The sequence below is a fragment of the Cupressus sempervirens genome, chromosome 1 (assembly GCF_028749045.1).
Source record: "Cupressus sempervirens isolate cs-2001-9-10 chromosome 1, ASM2874904v1, whole genome shotgun sequence".
Lineage (NCBI taxonomy): Eukaryota > Viridiplantae > Streptophyta > Pinopsida > Cupressales > Cupressaceae > Cupressus > Cupressus sempervirens.
In genome coordinates, this window is record NC_143118.1 from 18,514,854 (window position 1) to 18,524,380 (window position 9,527).

A 9,527-nucleotide genomic window follows, 5' to 3' on the forward strand; every position below is an offset into this window, starting at 1 on the left:
ATGTCAAACCGTTGGTGAGGAGGAGAAAACTAGTGAAGATTCCTGAACTGAACCATTGCTTTAGTTACTTTTGGCACTTCTTTTAAATAATTGCTTTCCATTTTGTAACTATTTCTTGTATCATCCAAAATAGTTGGGTTTTAATGGAGGCCTTTTGGATTTGGAAAAACTATAAATGTTGGGCATTGAACTGGTTTAAGGTTAACAATAGATAGGTAGAAGTTAGATAGTAAAAAAAAACTCTGTTAAAGTAAATAGTTTATAGTAGTGATCAAGGATAATATATGGATTTTTGGCTTTCAAATGACTATGTGCATGGGAAGGTTTGGAACTTGGTGTTCAGAGTGTTCAATCATTTTTACTTTGTGAATGTTGATTTGATGATTCGGGATCTTGATTTCTATTCACTTTGTAAGTTTATTTCAGTTCTGATATTTGAATGATTTATGTCAATTTGTGGTATATTTCATTCTTTAAAGTAGGTTTTTTGTATGAGTGAATTCGAATGGATGCTTCTTTGAGAAATTTGTATTGATATTTACCTCACTACCTAAGAGTAGTTGAGAGATCCTTATGCACTTTCAGGTAAAAGTGTAAAGATAACTTTAAATTCATTGTATACCTAATAAGGGAGTTGTACCTTTAGAAATTCAGAGAGAAAGTTAAACAATATGAGACTTTCTCAACTATTGTGAGCATTTTTTACATTTCATAATTTTGGGTATAGAGTAAACTTGGTAAATTGGTCGAAAGGACAATCTATTCACTAACAGATTTTTGGCGACTCTACTGGGGAGAGTCCCTTTGAAAAAGAACCTAGGTTTTGGAAAAGTAATGTATAAAAATGGTTCTTCCACATAACGAGGTCTTCGTTGTATTACAACCTAACCTTCAATTTGAAGATACTCAAGAAGACATAATCTTAATCCTGGTATCAACTGCTTGGGCGTTGCGTAGAATTAATTAGCAAGTATTAATTGTTTTAGAAAGAGAAGAAGAAAGGGCAAAGTTGTTGAGAGGGGTGCCAGATGTTCAAGAAGAAGCAGTTGTAAATAGACTTGGTCAAGCTCCCGCAAGACCTTGAACTTGTAACCAAAATTAGAACTGGCTACCTATAGATACACAAGAGGGGAAACAGAAAAGGGGATTCTTGATGAAAACTTTAAGCCATTGAAAAATCTAAAGTTCTTACCAGATTTCAACGATCCTAAGAAGAAGAGTATTAAATCCCAAAGTAGACCTAGTTCACCACCAAAAAAATCTCCTCTTTCACCTTTAGTGCAATCTCTACTTCCTTTGAATACTCGTATCCCTATTGTTATAATTGTTCCACATTTGCAAGTTGTACCACCAAACATGGTCATTAGTCAACCATGGGGACAAAACATGGGGCCATTGAACTTCGGTGTAAACCCTGTGCCATTACCCAAAGGAGCCACTTAAATTTTACCCAAATTTAGTGGAGATGGAAAGGTTTTAACGAAGGACCACTTAAGTGCCTTTCATTCAGCCTATGCTATAAAAAGTGTCCCTACAAAAGAAGTTGTAATATTGTTTGTGTGAACATTAACTGATGCTACTGCAGATTGGTTTAATCATCTACCTCATCATTCCATCACCAGTTGGGATGATATGAAAAATGCTTTTGAGGATAGATTCAAGGCTCCTAAAAACAAAAGTTCTCTATTTTTCCAACTTAATCAGATGAAGAAAGAAATGCATGAACCCATGAGGGAATTTGTAGCTAAATTTAATAGGTTCATTCGAAGAATTCCCATTGCATCTAGGCCTAACGCAGAGAACCAAAAATCATTCTTCATTAATGTCATTCATCTAGACATAAGTTCCCATCTTATAAAAGATGCATGTGTTGATTTTGCTGCTGCCTAGAGACTGGCAATTCAGTTAGAGGATGCATTTATTAATGCAGGTAAATGGAAGCAAGAGGTTCAAACTTTGGGAACACCTTCATCTTCAAACTCTATTGATCATGTCTTACAAAAGTTAATGAACCATGTAGCAATGATGAAGAGGCAACAAAACAAAATCCATGGCTCTTACCAAACTCCTTACCAAGATATCCATAGATGACAACAATCCCAAAATTTTGGTAAGAACCCCACATTGACCCCTCCTCCAACGAGATTACAAATTGAAGAAGCTCCCAAGGAGGCAATGTGTTTGTTCCATATGGCTTCTGATCATGACGAATGGGATTGTCCTGAATGGCTCAATTGTATTCAATTAGTAAAGAATGCCTTACAGCAAAGCAAACACCTGAAAGTCAAAATGTGGAAAATGAAAATTTGGGTGCTTATTTTCTTGAATATGACTCTAATTCAAAAAGAGGAGGTACTATATTCACAACTCTCCAAGACCCTGCTTGCATGGTGATGACTAGAGGATGGAGAAGTCAAAAACCTTATCTAGGAACTAGTCCAAATGTGCCCACTTCCAAAGGTAAATAACATATGCACACTGATTCAGCAAAAACTATTGAACCAAGGATCTTGTCCAAAACAGAAACAATGGCTAGTACTTTAGCCTTTGATATTGTTGAATTTTGCAAATCCTCTTCCATATCTATTTCTCTAGTTGAGTAAATAAAGCTTAATCCTAAAGATCTAGATAAATTGGTTCAATATGTGAGAGGAGGTTCTACCAATAATGCACAATTTGCGAGTGGTGCATCTAAAAGTTCTAAGGCTTGGAATGAACCTGTTTTTGTTTCTGAAAGAGGTAGAGCAGATGTTCCTTATGGTGAAGCAGTCACTAATTCTATTGAAAAGGAGGTAGAAGAGACGAAGCCTAATCCATTCTATATTTCATTATTGCTGAATGGCCAGAAACTTAACAATTGCATTATTGATTCTAGGGCATCAGATAACATCATGCCTAAAGTCATTGGACAAGCTCTTGGCCTGGAGCTTACCAAAACTCTCAAGTGTTGCTATTCTATGGATGGAAAACAAGTGCCTTTAGTTGGTCTGGTCAAGGATGTATAGATTGTACTCTATGCTTGCCCTAAGAAAAGAGTGAAGCTCATGATTCTTGTGGTTGATATACCAGCCAGTTACGGAATGCTACTCAGTAGGACTTTTTGTAAAGATATGGGCAGAGAGATCAAACTGGACTGGTCTGAAGCATATATCCTGGTAGGAAAGAAGTGGATAAAGTTGGAACCTGAACCAAAGAACAAGTATACAGTGGTGCCTTCAAATAACCCCAAAGCACAAATATTGTTTGAGGAATGTCAATTTGGGAATTATGTAATATTACCTGAAGAGCAATGTAAAAAGGACAGAGTAATAAGCTATGAAGAAACCCTCTAGACTCTTGAATTCGATGGAAGTTGTTCAAATTCGGGTTCAGGTGTTGGTGTTGTCCTCATTTCACCCTTAAGAGATGTTTTCCCTTTCTCTTTCAAATTGGATTTCCATAATACTAATAATACTACCGAGTACAAAGCATTTATTCTGAGGCTACAAGAAGCTAAGGCAAAGGGAGTGAAGCAATTGAGAGTAAGAGGTGATGCTAAGCTTATTGTAAAATAGGTAAGAAAACAATTTTATGTTAAAAATGATAGGCTGAAGCATTATAGAAATTTAGTTTCGGACGAAATTGAATCATTTGAAGCATTTTCTATTGAATTCATTCCTCACTCCCAAAACACCAAGGCTGATTCTTTAGCTATTTCAACATCATTATTATTTCCTCATCCAGAATTCAAAAATGATACTTATAGGATTGAGTTGATCTACAGACCTAGGGTCCTGGACAATGTTAATCATTAGTAGGCCTTTAATGATGATACACAATTGAAAGAATTCATAGAATGTGCTAGAAATTTTGTTGAAGCCTTCTTCGAAGGATCTAAATATGATGGTAAATCAATTGGAGAAGAATCAACTGAATCTAGGGAGATTATTCAACTCAAAGGAAATCAGATTCCTAAAGGGTTGGTTTCTTTGGAGCATTTGTTCAATAGAAAAGATGATAGTGCCTTGAAGAGAGATGTTGATTCTAAAGAAAAGATGGAAGAACATGACAAAATCAACATCGAAACCAAGGAAAATCCTAAATTGATTTCTATAGGAAATACCTGTTCTACAAGGGAAAAGGAGAAATTGTCTAAACTTTTCATTCAATATCAAGATGTCTTTGCCTGGGGTTATGAGGATTTGAAGAATTTCAGGAATGGTGAATTTGTACATCACATACCACTAAAACTAGAGGCAACTCCTTTCAGGAAAAAGCTCGGGAATTACAATCCTAGGGTTTATGAGGCCATTTTCAGAGAAGTGGAGAAGATGTTGAAAGCTCGTATAATATATCCCATACACCATTCAAAATGGGTGGCCAACATTGTTCCTGTGAGGAAGAAGAATGGGGAAATAAGGATTTGCATTTATTACAGGAACTTGAAACAGGCAAGTCTTAAAGATAACTATGTGCTTCCCACTATGGATCGTATCTTGTAGACAATAGTTAGATCTGAAGTAATGTCTATGCTTGATGGTTATTTAGGATACAATCAAATTAGTGTTGCACCAAAAGATCAGCACAAAATTGCCTTTATTACTCCTTGGGGCACCTTTTCTTATAGCCAAATGCCATTTGGGTTGATTAATGTTGGAGCGACCTTTCAGAGAGCAATGAACTCATCTTTCAAGGATCTACGAGACAAGATAATTGTGATATATCTTGATGATTTGACCGTCTATTATAAAAGAAGAAAACATCACTTGAGGGACTTGGAAAAGGTGCTAAGTAGATGCAGAAAACACTGTATATCCTTGAATCCTAAAAAGTATGTGTTCTTTATGGAAGAAGGAAAATTGCTCGGGCACATCGTCTCTAAACAAGGTATAAAAATTGATCTAGAGAGAGTGAGAGCAATACAGAAGATGGCTCTTCCCACCAATAGGAGTGATTTGAAATCCTTCTTTGGTCAAATCAATTTCCTAAGGAGCTTTGTTCCTAAATTCTCTGAAAAGGTGAGATACATGATGAAGGCTTTCAAAGATATTAAAACAACCATTCCAAATGCCCCCATGCTGATAAGTCCAAATTTTGAAAAGGATTTAATTATCTATTGCTATGCTTCCAAACACTCTTTATCTAGTATTTTAACTCAGCAAGATGATAAAGGTAATGAGGCTCCAATCACCTTTATGAGTGTTCCATTAGAGAAACATGAGTTAAACTATACCCCAATAGAAAAACATGCATTTTTTGTAGTTAAGGCATTGAAACAATTCAGATATTATATACTGCATTCTCATTTTGTTGTGTATGTGCCTAAAACAGCAGTCAAAAGTATGTTAACTCAACATTAAGTAGGAATGAATAAAAGAGCAGTGTGGGTAACTAAAGTTCAAGAATACGACTTGACTATTAAACCTACTTCTTTGGTGAGAGGGAATGGTTTGTGTAAAATGATGGTTGAGAACAAAGATGTGTCCCTTGATAAACCTGATGAAACCCTTGCTATCTTATTGGTCAGCTTTGCAAATCATTGGTTCTCAGATATTGCATATTTTTTGACATATGGCGAGTGTCCCCCAAACATGAGTCATAAGGAAAGGCAGAATCTCTGACTAAAGGCTACAAAGTATGTAATTTCAAATGGTGTTCTATACAAAAGAGGAATCAATGGAACCTTTTTAAGGTGTATAGACACATAACAGTAAGAAAATTTGCTAAAAGCATATCATTCAGAGGCTTGTGGAGGGCACTTCTCGTCTACAGTTACTACCTTCAAAATTCTTAGGAATTGCTTCTATTGGCCAGGAATGTTCAAAGATGCTTATAAATTTGTGAAAATTTGTGAGAAATGCCAGCTTTTTAGTGGACACCCTCAATTAGCAGCGCTACCTCTCAGGCCTATTGTTATTGATGAGCCATTTCAGCAATGGGGTATTAATTTTGTTGGACCTTTAAGTCCACCATCTAGTGGTGGACATACATACATATTAACAGCAACATATTATTTCACTAAATGGGTGGAGGCAGTTCCAACCAAAAAAGCTAACTCACGGGTGGTATGTGATTTCCTAATGGAGCATATTTTTGTCAAATTTGGGGTACCTCAAAAGATAGTTTCAAACAATGCCACTTACTTTTCATCTAAGGAAATCTCTCTCTTTTGTTATGAGCATGGCATATCACTAGCCAATTCCTTAGATTATTTTCCACAAGGGAATGGGCAGGCAAAGTCCAGCAATAAAAAGTTGGTGGCCATAATTAAAAAGCTAGTGTCTAATAATTCTCGGGACTGGCATAAAAAACTTTATGAAGCATTGTGGGCAGATCGAATTACACCTAAAAGAGCTATTGGTATGGCTCCATTTGAACTAGTATATGGAATTGGAGCCCAAGTATCATTGCCCCTGGAATTGTTTGCTAGAAAACTACAATCAGTTATTGAAGATCAATTATTTAAGGATTCATTGGAGAAGAGAATAATGTACCTTCATAAGCTAGAAGATGAAAGGAACAAGCTAGTTGATCACATTACTAAGCATCAAATGAGGGTGAAACAAATTTTGGATAGGAAAGCCAGACCACGCAGTTTCCTCAAAAATGATGAAGTACTTCTCTAGGATAGGAGGAGGGAACCAAAGGGTGCACATGGAAAATTTGAGTCTCTCTAGAAAGGCCAATTCATTATTTCAGAAGTTGTTGGCCCAGACACCTTTCATTTGAAGTACCTAGATGAAATAGTACTGCCCTTTACTTATAATGGGTAGGACTTGAAGTTGATCAAGTTCTAAGTTTAGAAGTCCCCTATTATGTACATAGCCTTTTTGTTGTGTTGTGCTTCCCTTTTTTTGTCATTTTCTTTTTTGTTAATTTAGGTTTGTTGTGCTTCTTGTTTTCTAAGTTCTCTATGTATTTCGCATACACAGTCCCCAGTCAGAGCCCCTATTAGTTGCATATAGAGTCGCCATTTTCCAAAGGCTTTTCCTTCAAATGTTTGCCCATTTGATTATTGAAGTCCTTTACTTTTTGCCTATGAATTCACCATCTCTTGAAGTGAATGGTTGAAGTAACTAGTGCCTGTGGTCACGGTCCCTTCCCTTGAACCACTTTGAACCACTTTGAACCTTCATTTGAAGTAGTTCAAACTAGTTCAACCAAAGGTTTTATACTAATGATCTTTTTGGCAAGTGATGTACATCATCCCAATGGAGCTTTCTTTTGAATCACTTTGAACCACTTCAAACCTTGGTTTCAAGTAGTTCAAAGTTTTTCAACAACAGAGGTATTTGGCCATTTTAAATCTTGAAGTATGATGTGCCATCATCCCGCAAGATAATTAATGATCTTGTCAGAAAATAATGATTAAAGGGACATTTCTATTTTTGAGGAAGGAAGTCATCATTATTGAGAAAGTGGAAAATCTTCAGCTGGAAAAGTGATTAGATGTCACATTAAGCTAATCATTATCAATACATCTGAAAAAGAAATCATTAAATAGAAATTCATGCAACAAGGCTTTCAAACGTGTGAAGGTTAATGAGAGGTGATGTGTCATTAATGCCTAATAATCATCCTATACTTCTGCAAGTAAGCACTTTCTTTTAAGAAAAAATCGTTCAGTTTCCTTTTTAATTATCATGCAAAGAATTATAAGTGTGGATGAGCTGTTAAGGGAGATAGAGAAAATTGTTGATTTATCAGTGGAATACAGGTGAGAATTAGCAATCCTTGTTTTTTTTTGCAAATCTCTATATTTTCCAAGATTTATTTGTTCAAAGCCTTGTTGTTTGGTTAAGAATGAGGTCAATATTGCATTTCTTTGGTAATGTCTCAAGCCTAAAATGTAGAAAACCAGTCATTTGTGATACGAATTTGCATGGGGTGAAGTTGGAGAATCTATAGGCAAATTTTTTTGAATATGCTAATGAAGTGAATGGATGTATGGAAGTCTTAACCAGTGGGTTGGTTGGGGCTACTGCTTTCCCCTCAGCTTTTGTGAGTCCTGAACTTCTAAAAATCTATATTAATCACTATGATGTTAAAAGGAAGAGTATTGTAAGAAAAAATGGCAACATAATACTCACAATCTCAAAAGACACTATTGCCTCTATATTGCATTTGCTAGAAAATGTCTTTGCTGCATTCTCCATTGTTCAAGCCTAGGCCAAGTACCAAGAAACCCCAAATCAATTCTGCAATACCATGGCTAGGAAATGAAATGAAACCATGTACGACAAAGGTTCTAGGCTACCCAAGGTCATCACTAAAGATCACCTAAAGCCCCATATTCATGATCTAGTGGTGTTATTGCATAGGGTAAAAGGTTTAGCTGATGTACTCCTTTTTGAAGAATGGATGTATAGGTATGTAGAAATTATTTTGAAAGATGAACAATGGATGGATTGGGCAAAGATTATTGCTAGTTCAATGAGGTCTCAACTCAGACGTACTAAGGAATTTCGAGAGGATTTTTATATGACTTCCTATTTAACTTACTGCATTGCCTATACCTGTGATCTTACCCCTCTTCCCCATGGAATATGGAGTGCAAAAATGATAGTTTTTCAGTATTGCCCCCTGCTATAGAAAGATAGGGTCTTAGAAGATTTCAGGAAGGTTCATGACTTGCTAATGGAAAAGGTTTATATATTTCTGAAGGAAGTACCCATGCCTAGACTATCCTTTGAAGCTCAAAGTTAATTCAACAATATGGAAGCTACTTTATATAGTTCCCAAGGTTCACATATTTGAGAATTGGCAGGTTTGAGGATGAACCTATGAAGTTGCCTCAGTATGCCTTAGATTGTTTTGTTTTGGCCAAAATATGCAGACAACTCTTCTCTATTGTAAAGGATAATCTACTGCAAGAAGATTGGGAAATAGCCTTCCCTATTAAGTTGGGCTCATTGGTTTGTAATAACATGGATAGCGCTTACATTATCAGAAGTAATTTACTTGGGTTCAACCTTGGCTTCTACCATAGTCGGAGGAACTTCGAAAATAAAGGGTATGCGACCCAAATCCTTGGCCTTGAAGTCAACCCATCAGCCACTCCATAGTTGTAAGACCTTTGGCAGGATTGCAGGGATGAAGGATAAGTTTTGAGGAAGGATCATTCAAGACTAACCTTGCAACAAATTGACTGCTTGAAGTTGAAGTTCAAAATAGAGGGAGTAGTTGATGATGGCTCAGATATAGTTGAACCTAGTTGGGAGGAATCTAGTAAACTAAAGTCCCTAGTAGTTGACTAGAATAAGGATGAAGAGGATGATATCAATCTAAGAGCTAGGCTCATATTGATATTCACAGATGATTGGTTACAGAGAAAGAACACAAAAATCATCAATGAACCTTCTACAGAGGTGATTTCTTTCCTTGAATCACTTCCATCTAACATCCCACTTTCTCTTCTTGCAGGTAATATATTGGTTCAAGATAAACAAAAGAAGTCACCTCCTCACTTGCAAACTATGGCTCCAAGAACAAGGTCTCAATCCAAGTCTGAAGCCCTAAAGCAACATAAATTTTAGAAAGAGAGAATG